This window comes from Bubalus bubalis, chromosome 12, assembly GCF_019923935.1.
Source record: "Bubalus bubalis isolate 160015118507 breed Murrah chromosome 12, NDDB_SH_1, whole genome shotgun sequence".
In the NCBI taxonomy this organism is placed as follows: Eukaryota; Metazoa; Chordata; class Mammalia; order Artiodactyla; family Bovidae; genus Bubalus; species Bubalus bubalis.
This window is the reverse complement of record NC_059168.1, coordinates 77,466,282-77,481,817: the sequence shown is the minus strand read 5'-3', so window position 1 is coordinate 77,481,817 and position 15,536 is coordinate 77,466,282. Positions and strand designations below refer to the sequence as shown.

Genomic DNA, 15,536 nt, shown 5'->3' with positions numbered 1-15,536 from the left:
TTGCTTGGCAGCATGTGGGATCTTAGTTCCAAAACCAGGGATCAAACCGACATCCCCTGCATTGGAAGGCAGATTCTTAATCACCGGACCACCAGGGAAGTCACTTGTCTTCTTTAGATATACCTTAGTTTTTTCTTTGAAAGGCTTTTTGCCGGCTTTAGTCAGCTGCTTTTTACTGATTTTTTTTAAGTTTTGTGTTCTCACAGGACCAAGGTTTATAACACGCTACCCTCAAAGAGCTGACCAGCACTAATGACAAAGAAATGGCTGGATAGCTAAACAAATCCCACCTGCCCCACCCACACAACTGCAGGTTCTCTTCAAGTATTCAGGGAGCCTCTGAGCACTTCATCTCCTGAGAGCTTACAGGTGAGGAGAAGGGCCTGAATGCACATCACAGCTAATGAAAAGAAAGAAAAAGCTAAAGAGCCCAGTGTGGGGTCTACACAGCAAGGCTGCAGTGGTCCAATGTGGGTCTCTGAGGTCCCGGAGGAGGTGGGTCTTGAGTAGATCTTGGATGATGGACAGGATTTGGGTACCTTGACTGGGGGGTACCACTGAAAGTGCAAGGGCCAGAAGTTGAGTCTCTGATGTGGCTGACAGTCTGTAACCCAGCCAGCCAGCTGAGTTCATGGAGAAGGCTGGGGAAAAGTGGGATGTGGATTAGGATGGAGCACAGGGCACTGTGCCTGGGACACAGACAGCTGGCTGGCTAATTCAATCTTTGGTTTAACTGTGAGTTACTGCATAAATGGAACAATATACATTTGTCATTAAAAATGGTACTTTATGGCATTAAGTGGGGCTTCCTTGGTGGCTCAGATGGTAAAGAATCTGCCTGCAATGCAGGAGACCCTGATTTGATTCCTGGATCAGAAAGATCCCCTGGAGAAGGGAATGGCTACCCACTCCAGAATTCCTGCCATGGAGAATGGTGTTTGGAGAATGCCATGGACAGAGGAGCCTGGTGTGCTTCGGTCCATGAAGTCGCAAAGAATTAGACACGATTGAATCACTTTCACTTCACATGGCATTAAACCTCTAGCTAGTGTGAACGCAATGATTATATTGGGCTGGATTCTCCTTGTCCAAAGCTGTGAAAGGAAATGAAGGAACAGGGATTCCTAGAGTGTAAAGGCACAGAATATCTTAGAGGGTGACTCCAGACAATATTCTTACTCTGTAGATAAACTGAGGCCTTGACAGACTGAGGTTCTTTTTTGTTTTTCTTTTGTTTTTGTTTTTTTTTCCATACAAGGGCAAAGATGGGGTAAGAACTTGGGTCTCCTAATTTATAATCTAGACTATTCATTATTCTCTAATTGCACTAAATCTGTGCTGACTACATAAAATTGCTTGGAGACACTTTATGAAAATGAATCTTTGATCTCAGTGTATTTCCTTGTAATCTATTGCCCATTAAAAGTGAAAAACTTAATTAATATTTTTGTGGGTTTGTGTTCAGAATAAATGTTATTATGTAACAAACTACACAGAATCACAGAGATTTAGGGCTTCACAGGGCCATTACAGTCATTGCATCCAACTCATCTCCCAACATGGGTATCTCATCAAACTCAAAATACCTGGGAGCCCATTAGCAAGCTGCCTAAAAATGCTCTAGTTAGCAGAGCAATTAAAATTCCCTTAAAGGGACACTCCCCCAGCCTGCTTATCTGCAGAGGACCAGCTGGACCCTATGTATGGACAGCAATGCCTGTGGTCATATCTCAGGTCTCTTCTATTTCTGGCCTCTGCCCAGGTCAGACCATCCGTCACTGGGAAAACTGAGAAAGGGGCCCATTTGGGGATGGAAGTTTCTCTGATACAGTCTTTATCTGTATTTTGGTGTGAAGAGCAAATAACTGTCAGATTGGTTGATATTATTTTCATCTGTACCTCCTTTGCTGTCTGTTAGCTTAGGGGGAGGAGTCAGGCCATTCCCAGAACCCAATCTGCTTTGGTGTTTTGTTATTCAAAACAGAAAGTGGGTAGACCCATGTTGCTGTTTAGTATCTGGGGTTCTTTGCCTTTCTTCTTTTTAATGGTGGTACTTAGCTTTTAATAGTTATTTTAAAAAATAATGGTCACCTTCAGCTATTTTGAGATCTACCTTGGAAAAGAATTTTTTTAATCAGCTTTGTTGAGATAAGATTCATACCATAAAATACACCCATTTCAAGTGTATAATTCAATGTTTCTTAGTGTAATCAGAGAATTGTACAACCATTACCTCAACAGGTTTTTGAAAAAATTTTAATACCTCTGAAAGAAATCTTGTTCCAATTAGCCAGCAACCCCCTAAACTTCCCATTCCTTCAGCCCCATTCGTGTGTCTAAGTCGCTTCGGTTGTGTCTGACTCTTTGTGACCCTATGGCCAGTCAGGCTCCTCTGTCCAGCCACAAACTGCCTATGTTAGACATTTTGTACAAATGGGGTCATAAATATATTGTTTTTTTGTGACAGGTTTCTTTTACTTAGCATAATATTTTCAAGGGTCATCCATATTATAGCATCATTCCTTTTTATTGCCAAATAATATTCCATTGTTTGGATTTACCACAGTTTATCTATTCATCAGTTGATGGACATTTATGTTGCTTCTACTTAGTGGCTATTATGAATAATGCTGCTATAAATATTTGTGTACAAGTTTTTGGGTGGACATACGTTTTCATTTCTCCTAAGAATATGAACAACAACACTTGTTGATTACCGCCATTCTAGTGGGTGTGAACTGGTATCTCATTGTGATTTTCATTGGTATTTCCATGAGGGCTAGGATATTGAGCATATTTTTTGTGTTCTCACTGGCAATTTGTATATCTTCTTTGGAGAAACATTTATTCAAATCCTTTGGATTTCAAACTGTTTAATTGAGTTATTTTTATTACTAAGTTGTAAGAGTTCTTTGGGGCTTCCCAGGTGGCTCAGTGGTAAAGAATATGCCTGCCAATGCAGGAGATGTGGGTTCAACCCCTGGGTCAGAAAAATACTCTAGAAAAGGAAATGGCAACCCACTCCAGTATTCTTGCCTGGAAAATCCCATGGACAGAGGAACCAGTGACCTACAGTCCATGGGGTCACAAAAGAGCTGGACATGACTCAGTGACTGAACAACAAAACAAGAGTTCTTTACATATGATAGACACAAGACCTTTATTAGACATAGGATTTGCAAATATTTTCTCTCATTTTGTGGACTGTCTTTTCACTTTCATGGTGTCCTTTGAAGTACACTTTTAATTTTGGTAAAGTCTGCTTTATTTATTTTTGTTACTTGCTCTTTTGGTGTCTTACCTAAAAATACTGCCTAAAACAAGGTCAAGAAAATTTACTCCTATATATTCTTCAAGGAGATTTATAGTATTAGGTATTATATTTATGTGTTCAATCCATTTAGAATTAAATTTTGTACACAGAGGTCACCTTTCAAGCCTTGCTTTTGGAAATGTCTGAGTCCTGTGAGCCTGCACATGACTTTGAATAACCTCTCCCTCCTCCCTGCTAACAGGGTGTGGCTCGTTCCCGATGAGAATGACATCAGGCCCCTTGCTCAGTGTGCAGGGTCAGTCCCTTATCTGGCGCTGCTCCTCCCTTGTGCTTTCCAGGCAGTGACCAGTCACCAGTGCCCGAGAGCCACAGTCTCTGAGAGGACAGGCCTTGAGCCCTTGTCTTCTCAGAAGGAAAAAAGATGTTTTTGGTCTCTGAAGCTGAACATCCAATCTCCTTTTCAAGTCCATGAGGCTCTCTAATAACCATGCTTCCTTTTTCCTTCCAAAAGTATCCAGTGGTTAGAGAAATGAGGCGTTTTTGCACCCAAGATGGCTCAACATGTTCTACAAGGAAATATGCAAAACTAGAGACAAAGAAAGAAATTAAATGAAGTGACATCAAACACATCAGAATGATTGCTTAGGGGGTAAAGGGAAGAAGAGCAGGAGTTGTAGGTGGGAATGGGGAGTTAGGATGGGAAATAAATAAACCAGGAGAATGAGACAAGGATCCCTGCAGACCAATAACTGTGTGTCAGACTGGAGGGGGAACAGTCACGTCTCCTTCTGAGTGATAACAGAACAACACTCCTAACTAAAAATGTTAAAAAAAAATAGTGTTTCTCAAGTACCCAACATGTACTAACCACTGTAAGAGTTAACTTTCATAAATCATTTAACATTCAAAACAAAGAAAATCTGCAAAACAGGTATTTTTAACCCCTCTTCCTAAAAATAAGGAAGCAAGGGCTAAATTCTACATAAAAGTGAAAGTGTTAGTCGCTCAGTTATGTCTGACTCTTGGTGACCCCATGGCCTGTAGCCTGCCAAGCTCCTCTGTCCATGGGATTCTCCAGGCAAGAATATTGGAGTGGGAAGCCATTCCCTTCTCCAGTGGACCTTGCTGACTCAGGGATTGAACCCAGGTCTCCTGCATTGCAGGCTGTGTGAGCCACCAGGAAAGTCACAAATTTCACTGTCTTCCTTATGCAAGATCTTCCTCATGATCCCTAGAAGAGGCAACCATGGATGTATAATAGGATCAAATGAACACCAAGGTTCATCTCAATTCATCTGGGTGCATATACTCAAGTGGCTCTCTATCTGGGGAAATAATCTACTGTCTTATTAACAAGAGCTGCAATTGTATCTTGCTTTAAGTTTTGCTAAAGTCTTCAGTGTCCATTATTTCTTTTTCCTAATAGCCTTTTGACCTGTTTTTTTTTTTGGCCATGCTGCCTGGCATACATGATCTTAGTTCCTCAGCCAGGGATTGAACCTGTGCCTCTTGCAGAGGCAGCACAGAGTCTTAACCACTGTACTGCCATGGAATTTCTAACCCTGTGAGTTTTATATTAGATATTACAGGTGAGGCTCTGGAGGCTCCCTGGAGTTAAATGACTTTCTGAGCGCACCTGGCATGTCACCAGCTGAGTGAGAACTCAAGATTAGGTGTTCTGACTTCACATCCCCAGGAATTCATACTTATTTCACCATCCTGAATCTTAATGAGAGAATTAGGGAATCCAGGACTTTTTATGGAATGTGGTAGAGGAATAAGGCACAGGGGTTCCGAGCCTCAGAGAGACAACATGAAAATACAGGAGCAATCCACTGCCGCAGGAGGAGAGGGGGTTTGGTGGTACTTCTGAGGGGCCGCCTTTGATAACATCCAGCTTTCTGTTGAAACACACTTAGGCGAGAAGCAACAACGTGCTAAAACACCTGTGGCCATCGCTCCTTTGATGTGTTCTTAATGTAAATGCTGTTTCTTGCAATTTTCCCCTTCTCAATGCCTTCATGCATTTCCTCTAAGTAGGTAAACAAGAAGCTGGCTCAGACACCTCAGTTCTTTTTCCATATTTATCTTGCACATGATGATCTCACATGGCTATTCCTATGAGTGAGAATGTGAGACACTGTCTCATACTCAGAAAATCTGAGAATGAGTCAGTATGAAATGATGTGTCTGTCCTCTTATTCCAGACCACGTCTTGGGACTGGAGAGTCCCTTGGCAGAACACTGGGTTAACAACATTCTCCATCATTGGCCAACCCATAGGCAAAGCTAATGGTCATTGAAATAACTTAATTTGGAGAAGTCCAATATAAAATGGTCTAAGTGATGGTGCTCAGTTGTATCTGACTCTTTTGTGACCCTATGGACCATAGCCCACCAGGCTTCTCTGCCCATGGGATTCTCGAAGAATACTGGAGTGGGTAGCCATTTCTTCCAGGGGATCTTCCTGACCCAGGGATTGAATCCATGTCTCCAACGTCTCCTACACTACAGACAGATTCTTTACTGTTTGAGCCACTGGGGAAGCCTTGAGGCAATTAACTCAAATCAATGTATTCCTCTTGACTCTTATACCCGGACTTCTTAGTTAAATATGGTGATAGATGTCTGAATTACCCAGGTAATTGCTTCATCCTCACTTCATTAATAACAGAACTGTTTCTCCTTGTTAGAGGGCAGATGTGCTGTTTGCCTCCTTACTGCTCAGAGAAGCTAGAACCTTCCTGAAAAGAGGGAGGTTGAGGGGTGGGCAATCAGACAATGTAGCTTCCAGCCCATCCCATGGATGCGAACACCACCATCTTTAGCTGCCCTGCTTCCACCTCTCTGATGGTCCCCTCCCTGAAATCCTTCCGTGGAGGGAGAGGAAACTCTCCTGGGAGCAACTTCCCTCTCTTCCACTCTCCTCACTTTCTTTCTCACTCTTGCCTCAGCAAATTCACTCTCTTGCCCTGGTCACCAAACCCCAGCCCAAAATTCCATTTTCTTTATTAAAGTTGTCTGTCACATTCTTCGTCCTCTTTCACATTTGCTTTATCATCACCACCAATTTAGCACCTTGTTATCTCTGAATTAATTGATATTTTGAGTTATTTTATGGACCGAGAGGCTGCCATATAAGTGAATATGTTGTCATGACTCCCAACATAGCCTGTGTATTAGTTTGCTCAGGTCACCATAACAAAGTACCACAGAATGGGTGACTTAAACAATAGCAATTTCTTTTCTCAAGACTCTGGGGGCTAGAAGTTCAAGATCAAGGTGTTGGCAAGGCTGGTTTCTTTGGCTTATGGATGGCTATCTCCTCTTCCCTCAGTTTTCACATGGTTTTCCCCTCTCTGCCTGCCTGCCTGTCTGTCTTACAAAGACAGCAGTCTTATTGGATCATGCTCACCCTAATGGTTTCATTTTAATCACTGTGCTAAAAGCCCCATCTCCAAATACGGTCACATTCTGAGATACTAGAGCTTAAGATTTCAAAGTATGCCTTCGTCTGCTCAGACTGTTATAGCAAAAACCATAGACTGGGGCCTTAAACAGCAGAAAATTTATCTTCTCATAGTCTGGAAGCTAGAAGTTTGAGATGAGCATGCCAGCATGGTCAGGTTCTTGTGAGAGCTCTCTTCCAGGACTGCAGATGGCTACCTACTACCTGTGTCTTCACATGGTAGGGGGGTGAGTAGGAGCAGGGGTAGGAAGCAGAGAGAGAGACAGAGAAAGAGAGAGAAGCAGGGAGCTCTGATGTTCCTTCTTATAAGGGAACCAATCTCACCATCAAAGCCCTGTCCTCCTGAAGTTGTCTAAACCTAATTACCTCCAACAGCTCTATTTCCAAACACTATCGCATTGGTGATTAGGGCTTCAACATACACATTTGAGGGGAACACAATCCTATTCATAGCAACATCCGAATTTTGGGGGGGGATACACTTGAGCCCTATACTCAGTGACTATACAATATAGTCAGAAGGGCTTTATAAACAGAAGTATATGACTTCCTTACAACTGGCAGTCATGCAGACTCCTTTCCTGAGAAGGACTCTGGAAAGCTGCAAAAAGACCCTGTTAGTGGAGTAGCTGACTAGGGACTAGGGTCCAAATGGGCTTGGAATTGCCTCACTGAGATAAATGGCTTCCTCAGAGTCCTGAGATGGGCTTTGGCCATGTGATTGCTTCAGTGGAAGGACACCATGGGAGAACAGTGCCTCTAGAGCATTCTTCTGGGCAGCCAGGAGCTGTGCTTAGTTGCACATTCGTGTCCTACTCTTTGTGACCCCATGGACTGCAGTCCATCAGTCTCCTCTGTCCATGGGATTTTACATGCAAGAATACTGGAGTGGGTCACCATTCCCTTCTCCAGGGGGATCTTCCATACCCAGGGATCAAACTTGCACGTATTGTAAGTCTCTTGCATTGGTAGGTGGGTTCTTTACCACTAGAGCCACTTTGGAAGTCCTGGGTAGCCAGGAGATCCTGTGGTAATTTCAATGGTAGGACAACAGAAAACAACTGGCCTGGGACACTAAGACAGCCTATCAGCAACAACAAAATAACCCATAATAATAATAGAGTGCATTATTTTGCTCATTATTATTTTAAAATATTTATTTATTGATATATTTGGCTGTGCTGGGTCTTAGTTGTGGCATGCAGGGTCTTTAGTTGCATCATTTGGGCTCTAGTTCCCTGACCAGGGTTTGAACCTGGGTCCCTGGAGTTGGGGGCTCAGAGTCTTAGCCATTGGACCACTAAGGTAGTCCTGACTTTTGCTCTTAAAGGACTACTTTTCTCCCTTTTCTTCTAGCAGAATAAACTCATCTCTAAGAGAATTAAAGATAGATTCCTGGGAAATTATGGATTCCCTTGTACCTGTGGGCCAGCAGTCTTCTTAGCTCAGGAGCAGGGCAGCGGTGGCCTTAACCTGATTAGGAAGGGCAGATTAATACTTTGACACTGTGAATGCTTTGGGTGGAGAACAGAGAAATAAAAGTATCTCTTGCAAGAAAAAAAATAAGTGCAAAAATCTACAGATTAGAAAAGACTCATTTACATGAAATACTAGGCTTCTTCTCAAGGAAATGTGAGAAATCATTTATGAAATTTTTTTTTTAAGTGACACCATTAACATCAACCAGCCTATGAGAAAGGCACGGTAACAGCACATTTGGGTAAAATCACAAAAATAAGGCAACGATAACATTATATTATTTAGTTGAGTAGTTTCACTGAAACCAAAAGTGATTTCATTATGGTCAGAGAATTTACTCTGTATGATTTTAATTATTTCAAATTTGTTGAGGTTTGTTTATGGCCCAGAATATGGCCTATGTTGGTGAATGTTTCAATAGTCATTTGAAAAAATGTGTCTTCTATTGAGTTGGGTATAGACTTATATGCATGTCCATTAGATCCTGTTGGTTGATGGTGTTGTTGAGTTCTTTTATATTCTTGTTGATTTTGTCTATTGATTCTATGAGATGCTGAGAGTAGGGTGTTGAACTAGCTGACTATAACTGGAGCTGGGACATAAAAAGAATAAGGCTTCCTCGTATCAGTCAGTCAATAAGTCAATTAATCAGCAAAAGAACATTTATTATTTTCAGCATTCTTTAGTCCTTACACTGGGTGGTGAAAGAAAGAAGATATAGATATAGTTAATAAAACGGGAGTTTATGTCATGTATGAAATCAGTGTGTATGGGCTCATGATGATATGCTGAAATATTTATAACTTCCCTTTCTAGAGATTTTTATGTGTTCATTAATTCATTTGGTCAGCTAAATTGTGTTTGAAGTAACCATGTGTGTGCATGCTAAGCTGCTTCTGTCATGTCCAACTCTTTGCAACCCCATGAACTGTAGCCACCAGGCTCCTCTGTTCATGGGATTCTCCAGGCAAGAATACTGGAGTGGGTTGCCATGCCCTCCTCCAGGGGATCTTCCTGACTCGGATCAAACTCACATCTCTTACATCTCCTGCACTGGCAGGTGAGTTCTTTACCACTAGCTGCACCTGGGCAACTCTATGGCCCAACAATGAAGGTGGGCTTTCAGAATGGATAGTCTATTGAGCAACTTATTCTTGCAAAACAAGCTGACCCCAGGAGACCCAGAAATCCATTTTTTTCCAGAGCTGGGTACCGATACTTCCCTTGCTCATGTGTTTCTTTTCAGGAAGTGCATTTGCAGAATGGTTAAGAGCCCAGACTCTGAAATCAGCACTACAGCTCTGTCACTTACAGGTAATGTGACTGGGGGCATGTTATTTAATCTCTTTGGCTCTGTTTCCTTATCTGTAAAAAGGGGATCAGAATAGATTGTTCCTACCTAATAAAATTTAAGGTGCTGCACATAGTTCTTATGCATGGTAAAGAGTCCTTAAATATTAATTACTATTGTTGGTTTGTCAATATATCCTTTCACATTCAGCTTCCTTCCTTCTTGCCAATGTCTGTGGTCTACTGATGTGCACACATAATGTCTACTTCAGATATCTTCCCAAGATGAATACAAAGTTTTTCTGTTAATTTACATTCTTAAAGAGGAAGTGAGACCTACAAGAATAGCCAGACTGTAAGACCAGACTTCATTGCTCTAGAAGAGGTGCAGCTGGGTCACCAGAGGTGGTGGAGGGAGACAATGTGCTGTCATGAAAGATCCAAACCTTTGAAGGGTTTTGCAATAAGTTCCTTTGCATGCTAGCTGAATGGCCAACTGACTTTTTTGTGATATTTATGTTTTACTAAATGTATTCCTGGCATTTTCTTTATTAGATGCGATTTTCATTTGAAGTAAAAACACTAACGTCTCATTTTGTAAAATGAGTTTCAGCTTCTTACTTGGTATTTTTACACGTTTAGTGGAGATTCTCAGAAATCTGGAAACTCTCAAATTATTTGTCTGGTAGGCTGTTTCTTCACCTAGCTTTAACATTTATGAGAATCAAGTAATTCTTTTCCCATGCAATTTGTAAAAATATTTTCATAAGTATCATTATAAAGTTTGCAATACAATTACAATATCCATGGTTGGGCTGAAAGCTGAGTTACCTTAGAACCTTCTGAACAGGGTAGGAGTGAATGGACTGCCACGTCTCTGATCTCTGGTCAGGGGAGGAAAGTAAAGCCTCATAGTGAAATCTGATAAGGAATATTCTTCTGCTGAGGAACTCAGAATTGGGACTCATGATTTTGTGATTTGTTACATGGAGAGGTATTTTCTAAAATTTTAGTTTCATAAAAGACTAATACTATAGGGTAAAATGCATCCAGCTCTCCAGTAATTCAACCAGTTGTTCCAAAGTTTTTTAGAGCTGTGATTCTTTCTGATACAACCATAAAAAGGAAAGAAATAAGGCAAAAGGACTTTCAGACCTTGAGCAAGTTTCTGAGTCTCTAGTGATCTTCTTTTTACCACATCCCCAAACTGTAAAAGTTGATCATATAGTATAACAAGTGGCCTCACAGAAGCTAAGAGAAGTGAGAATTTTAAGAAGGGTCCAGTGGAATCAAGGGATGGAAAATGTCCCCTGGCTTTGGAAATTAGGAAATTATTTGAAGTCTTGCTTTTGTTAAAGGTGTGAGGCCTAAAGCCAGATCACAATAAGCTGGGATTGTAAATGGGAGATAAAAAGGAAGAGACTCTTTAGAAAAGCTAGCTTATAAGGAAAAAAAGGGTGATCTAAAGAGAGGAGCATAGAAAAGCCTTTATTTGGCAAGATGGAAACATGGTTATGTCTTGAGGTTATGAAGGAGAAGTCTGATGGTATTAAAAAGAGTAACTGAAGGAGGATTTTCCCAATGGAGTTGGGAAATAAGGGGGAAGAAGATGTGGTAAAGATTGAAAATAGATAACTCAGTGGGGAAAAGAAACTGAGAATAGGATAATAAACTCTCTTTCAAGGTGAGTTCAGTGTCTAATTGATGTTGGAAATAATGTTTAAGATAATCCTGAGAACTCAGTGGGAATTTTCTCTATACGGCCTTGTATATCCCTTGTAGATACTGCATGGTCCAAGTAAGCATGGATTTGGGATCGACTGAGGGATGTGAAGAAGAACAAAGGAGTCAGGTAACCAAGGGTGGTAGTCTTCGGAGGGATTCGCTACGTAATCTAGAGATGAGAGGGCACAGAGGTCATGAAATGTAGACAGATTAGAAGGTGAAGGGACTGAGGCTCTTGGTGAAGGTGAAAAGAAAGCTTGGTGGATGTTAGGGTCAGATGTTGGTTTTCTGAGTTTAAGCTTTCAGAAGAAGAATAACTCTGGGATTCTGGACAAAGAGATAGTTTGGAATGTGACCATGGATGTGGGTTGCTAGAATACAGGCGAAGGTCACTGGAGTTGAGGTAATTTAGAGACCTTTGATTCTAGAGTATGGGTGAGTCACTGATATAGAAACAAACATTATTAAAAAGTTGGCAGGAAAGGAAAAAATAATTTGCCCTGTTTGTTCATTCATCCTGGATTTATTCAACAAACACTGATCAGTATGTATTTGTCTTAGTATTGTTGCTGCTGCTGCTAAGTCATTTCAGTCATGTCTGTGCAACCCCATGGACAGCCCCACCAGGCTCCCCCGTCCCTGGGATTCTCCAGGCAAGAACACTTGAGTGGGTTGCCATTTCCTTCTCCAATGCATGAAAGTGAAAAGTGAAAGTGAAGTCGCTCAGTCGTGTTTGACTCTTAGCGACCCCATGGACTGCAGCCCACCAGGCTCCTCCATCCATGGGATTTTCCAGGCAAGAGTACTGGAGTGGGATGCCATTGTCTTCTCTGGTCTTAGTCTTAAGAACATTCAAACAACTTGACTGTATCAGTTTTTTTCCAGAATCTATTCTGGAGTGATTCAAGTATAAAAAGTGACAGCCTATGTAGCAATCTTTAAAGGCTTTACTTATAAGGCTTTAAACACTTTTTGAGATAACTGCATATTCATATGCAGTGGTAAGAAATAATACAGAGAGGTTTTGTTTACCCTTCACCTAGATTTCCACATGAGGAGCATTTTATAGAAGAATAACACAGTATCACAACCAGGAAAATGACACTGATACAATCCAAGGACTGTAACTTTCACCAGTTTTGCATGCATTTGTGTGTGATGTGTGTGCACATAGTTCTGTGCAGTTTTGCTGCATATGCAGATTTGTGTGGCCACCCCCACAGTCAAGACACGAATCTATTCCCTCACAAATACCTTTTTACCCTCTCATCACTACAACTACTTTCCTCTTCAATGCTCCTCTTTAGCCCTTGGTAACCTCTAATCTGTTCTCCATTTCTATAATTTTGTCATTTCAAGAATGTTATATAAATAGAATTATACAGTATACACACTTTTGAGATTTTTTTCACTCACAATTGCCTACAAATCTATAGCAATGTGTATCAATAACTGTTCCTTTTTATTGCTCAGTAGTATTGGATGGTGAAGATTTATCAGAGTATGTTTAACCATTCACCCTTTGAAGGACCTTTGGCTGGTTTTCACATTTTTGATTATTAAGACAACGACTGCTATAAGCATTGTGTATGGGTTTTTGTGGGAACGTAAGCTTTTGTTTCTCTGAGATAAATGTCAGAAAGGATGCTTGGGTAAACATTATCCTGAGGCTTTGAGAACCTGCAAAGAGGTGTTTGCATGTGGAGACAGGAAGCCATTCTGCTTGGACTAAGAATTCTTGGTGGTCACCAGTGCTAAACGATAGCAAAGAGAATTGTGAATGATAGAGAGTTACTTTCATCCCTCTTCACAGCTCCCCCTGGACTCTGACCTCCTTCCCTTGGCAGGAAATACATTTACCGTCTGTTTTTGTTTGTGGTGTATTAAGAAAGCAGCAGGGTTGGCCTTGAAGAGTTTCTTTCCAATCCTGTGATCTGTACATTCCTGGATTTGCTCACATGTTGCAGATAACAGATGAATTGCTTCACCTGCGTTGTTATCCTCTTCTGCTTCTGGAGGTTCTTATTCCACATGTTGTGCCCTCTCTCTCTTATCTTTAGACTCTGCTCCGTCAGCAGCACAGTTGTTTCAAGCTTTGGAGTAAAGCATTCTATGCCCCTCTGCTCTGAAACTCATTGACTGACCTCACAGTAGGCAAACTGTTTAACCTCTTAGACTCCGCTTCTCATCTTTAAAAGGGTGATAGGAACAATTTTATCATTTCTTGGACTTTGGCATTAGACTTCTGGTTCAATTTTGACCTGGCTGTTTTATAACTGTATGCCTGGAGATATACTTCTCTGTCCTTCAAATTTTCTCATCTGCAAAATGAAAGTGAAATGAAAACACCAGTTACCCCATAAGAGTTTTCATAAGGATTAAATGAGGTAATATATGTAAAGTGTCCGTTTCCTATATTAGAATGCAGGAAGCACTCAATAAATGTTAAATATGATTGTTATCATCTCAGAATTATTCTGAGAATTAACCAAGAGTGCATATCTAAAATGATTAAAATTGCATATAAAACATGCTATGCTGTTTGCATATATAAAACCTATCAAATCCCTACTAACTTAAAAAATGTTTTTTGATACTGAATCACTAACTACCATCCTCTATTCTTCCTTGATTTTCCTACAGCTTTTCCTAAATGCAGTTCACATAAACATTGCTTCCATTTTCTCACTTCCAATTCACGTCTCAGCTCAATGCAATCTGGTGTAGACCCTCTCAGCCACTAAAACCCATGACAACTGCTTTGTTAAGGGTGCCAAAACTTATTTAACACATCCCGTGTCAGCATCTCAGTCTCTATGCTGCTTGACTTAACTTCAACTTTTGACACTGATATGTGTTTCCCTGTTTGTGAAGTCCCACTCTCCTGATGAGTTTCATGTCATTACAGTCTACTAGTTCTCCTCCCATCCTCCACAGAGCAACCTACTTTACCCAACATTGCTTTATCTGTTCTTTAAATGTCACTCTTCTCTCAGGCTCTGTTCTCGTCACTCTCTATCTCACCTATCCTGTGGCTTCCACCTCTATTGACACGCTGATGGCTTCTCATTTATATTTTCAGCCCAATTTTCTTGTTTGGGATCCTCACCAACATATATAATTGCCATCCAATTGGACGTCCTGTAGGCATCTCAAACACAACACATTTGAAACTGAATATTTCATTTTACCCATCCCTGAATCTAAATCTCTTCACCATGTGCATTCCCTATTTTATCAATGGGAAACAGTTTTCTTCACATACCCAAACCAGAACCCTAGGAGTCAGTAGGGCCTCTTCCCTCTTTATTTCTGAGCCCTGTCAATCACAAAAACAAGTCTAGTCTATTTTCTAAATATCTCCATTACTTTTTTCCTCCAGTTCTCTACTGCCACTGATCTGGACAAGAGCCATCCTGCACCCCATCTACAGCCGTACAATTCAATGTGTAGTTGCCTGAATATTTCAACATCTTTCATTTGTTGGAGTCCTTGAAGATGCCACCCTCTGCCTGGAATGCTCTCCTTCCATCAGTTTGACAAACAAACTTAAAGTCCTTTCTGTAGCTATCTGTGATGTTCCCAACAAATTTAGTAGTTGCTTTTAATGCTACTTCTGTGCTTTGGACATATTCGCATTATAGTAATATCTGGTTGTACTGTAATCATCTATTTGTCCATCCATGTCTTCATTACTCTGAGCATTTTAAGGGCAGAGGTTCTGCCTTTTCACTTTGTCAGCTCATTGCCAGGCGCACCAAAATGTCTCCACTTGGATATCCCACAAATATCTCAGACATGACTTTTTTGAAAGTACAAAATTTGTTGAATATACTTCTTTTCATCTTCTGTACTTTAAGTGTGAGGATCTTCATCATCTTTGGTGGCGAATATTTAATCAATCCTATGTCTTAAGTGATGGAGATTCACAGACTATTGGTTCTCATCTGTCATTCACAACCTGTTCCCTTCTCAAGTGGCAGTTTCCTGTAGGGTGTAATACAGACTTTTTTTTCTTTAAACTCCAATGAAGTTTCTGTTTTTTCACAGAAAGATCATCATTTGAATTAAAGCACAGTGTTAATAGGAATGCTTCCTGGATGCACAGTTGGATTTGAACAGGGCAGTGGTATTTCAAGAGTGTAGCTTCCTTTTTATCTGGCTTGCATTTAAAAAGATCTAGAAAGATAATTTCTTTTGCAGAATCATTTGCAAAAGTTATATTTGTGTACAAACATACACACACTTTGTTCACAAACCTCAAAACAATTAATGAATAAAAAAGGAAAATTAATTCAC

The 15,536-nt window shown here is 40.7% G+C and overlaps 1 long non-coding RNA gene across 1 annotated transcript; it reads left to right on the top strand.

Annotated features, from left to right (window-relative positions):
* The first annotated feature begins 362 nt into the window (after positions 1–362).
* Positions 363–14,902, top strand: LOC123328717. The gene is made up of 4 exons (XR_006543743.1): positions 363–495; positions 9,469–9,536; positions 11,295–11,364; positions 14,620–14,902. It is a non-coding gene; the product is annotated as an uncharacterized LOC123328717 (long non-coding RNA).
* The last annotated feature ends 634 nt before the right edge of the window (positions 14,903–15,536 follow it).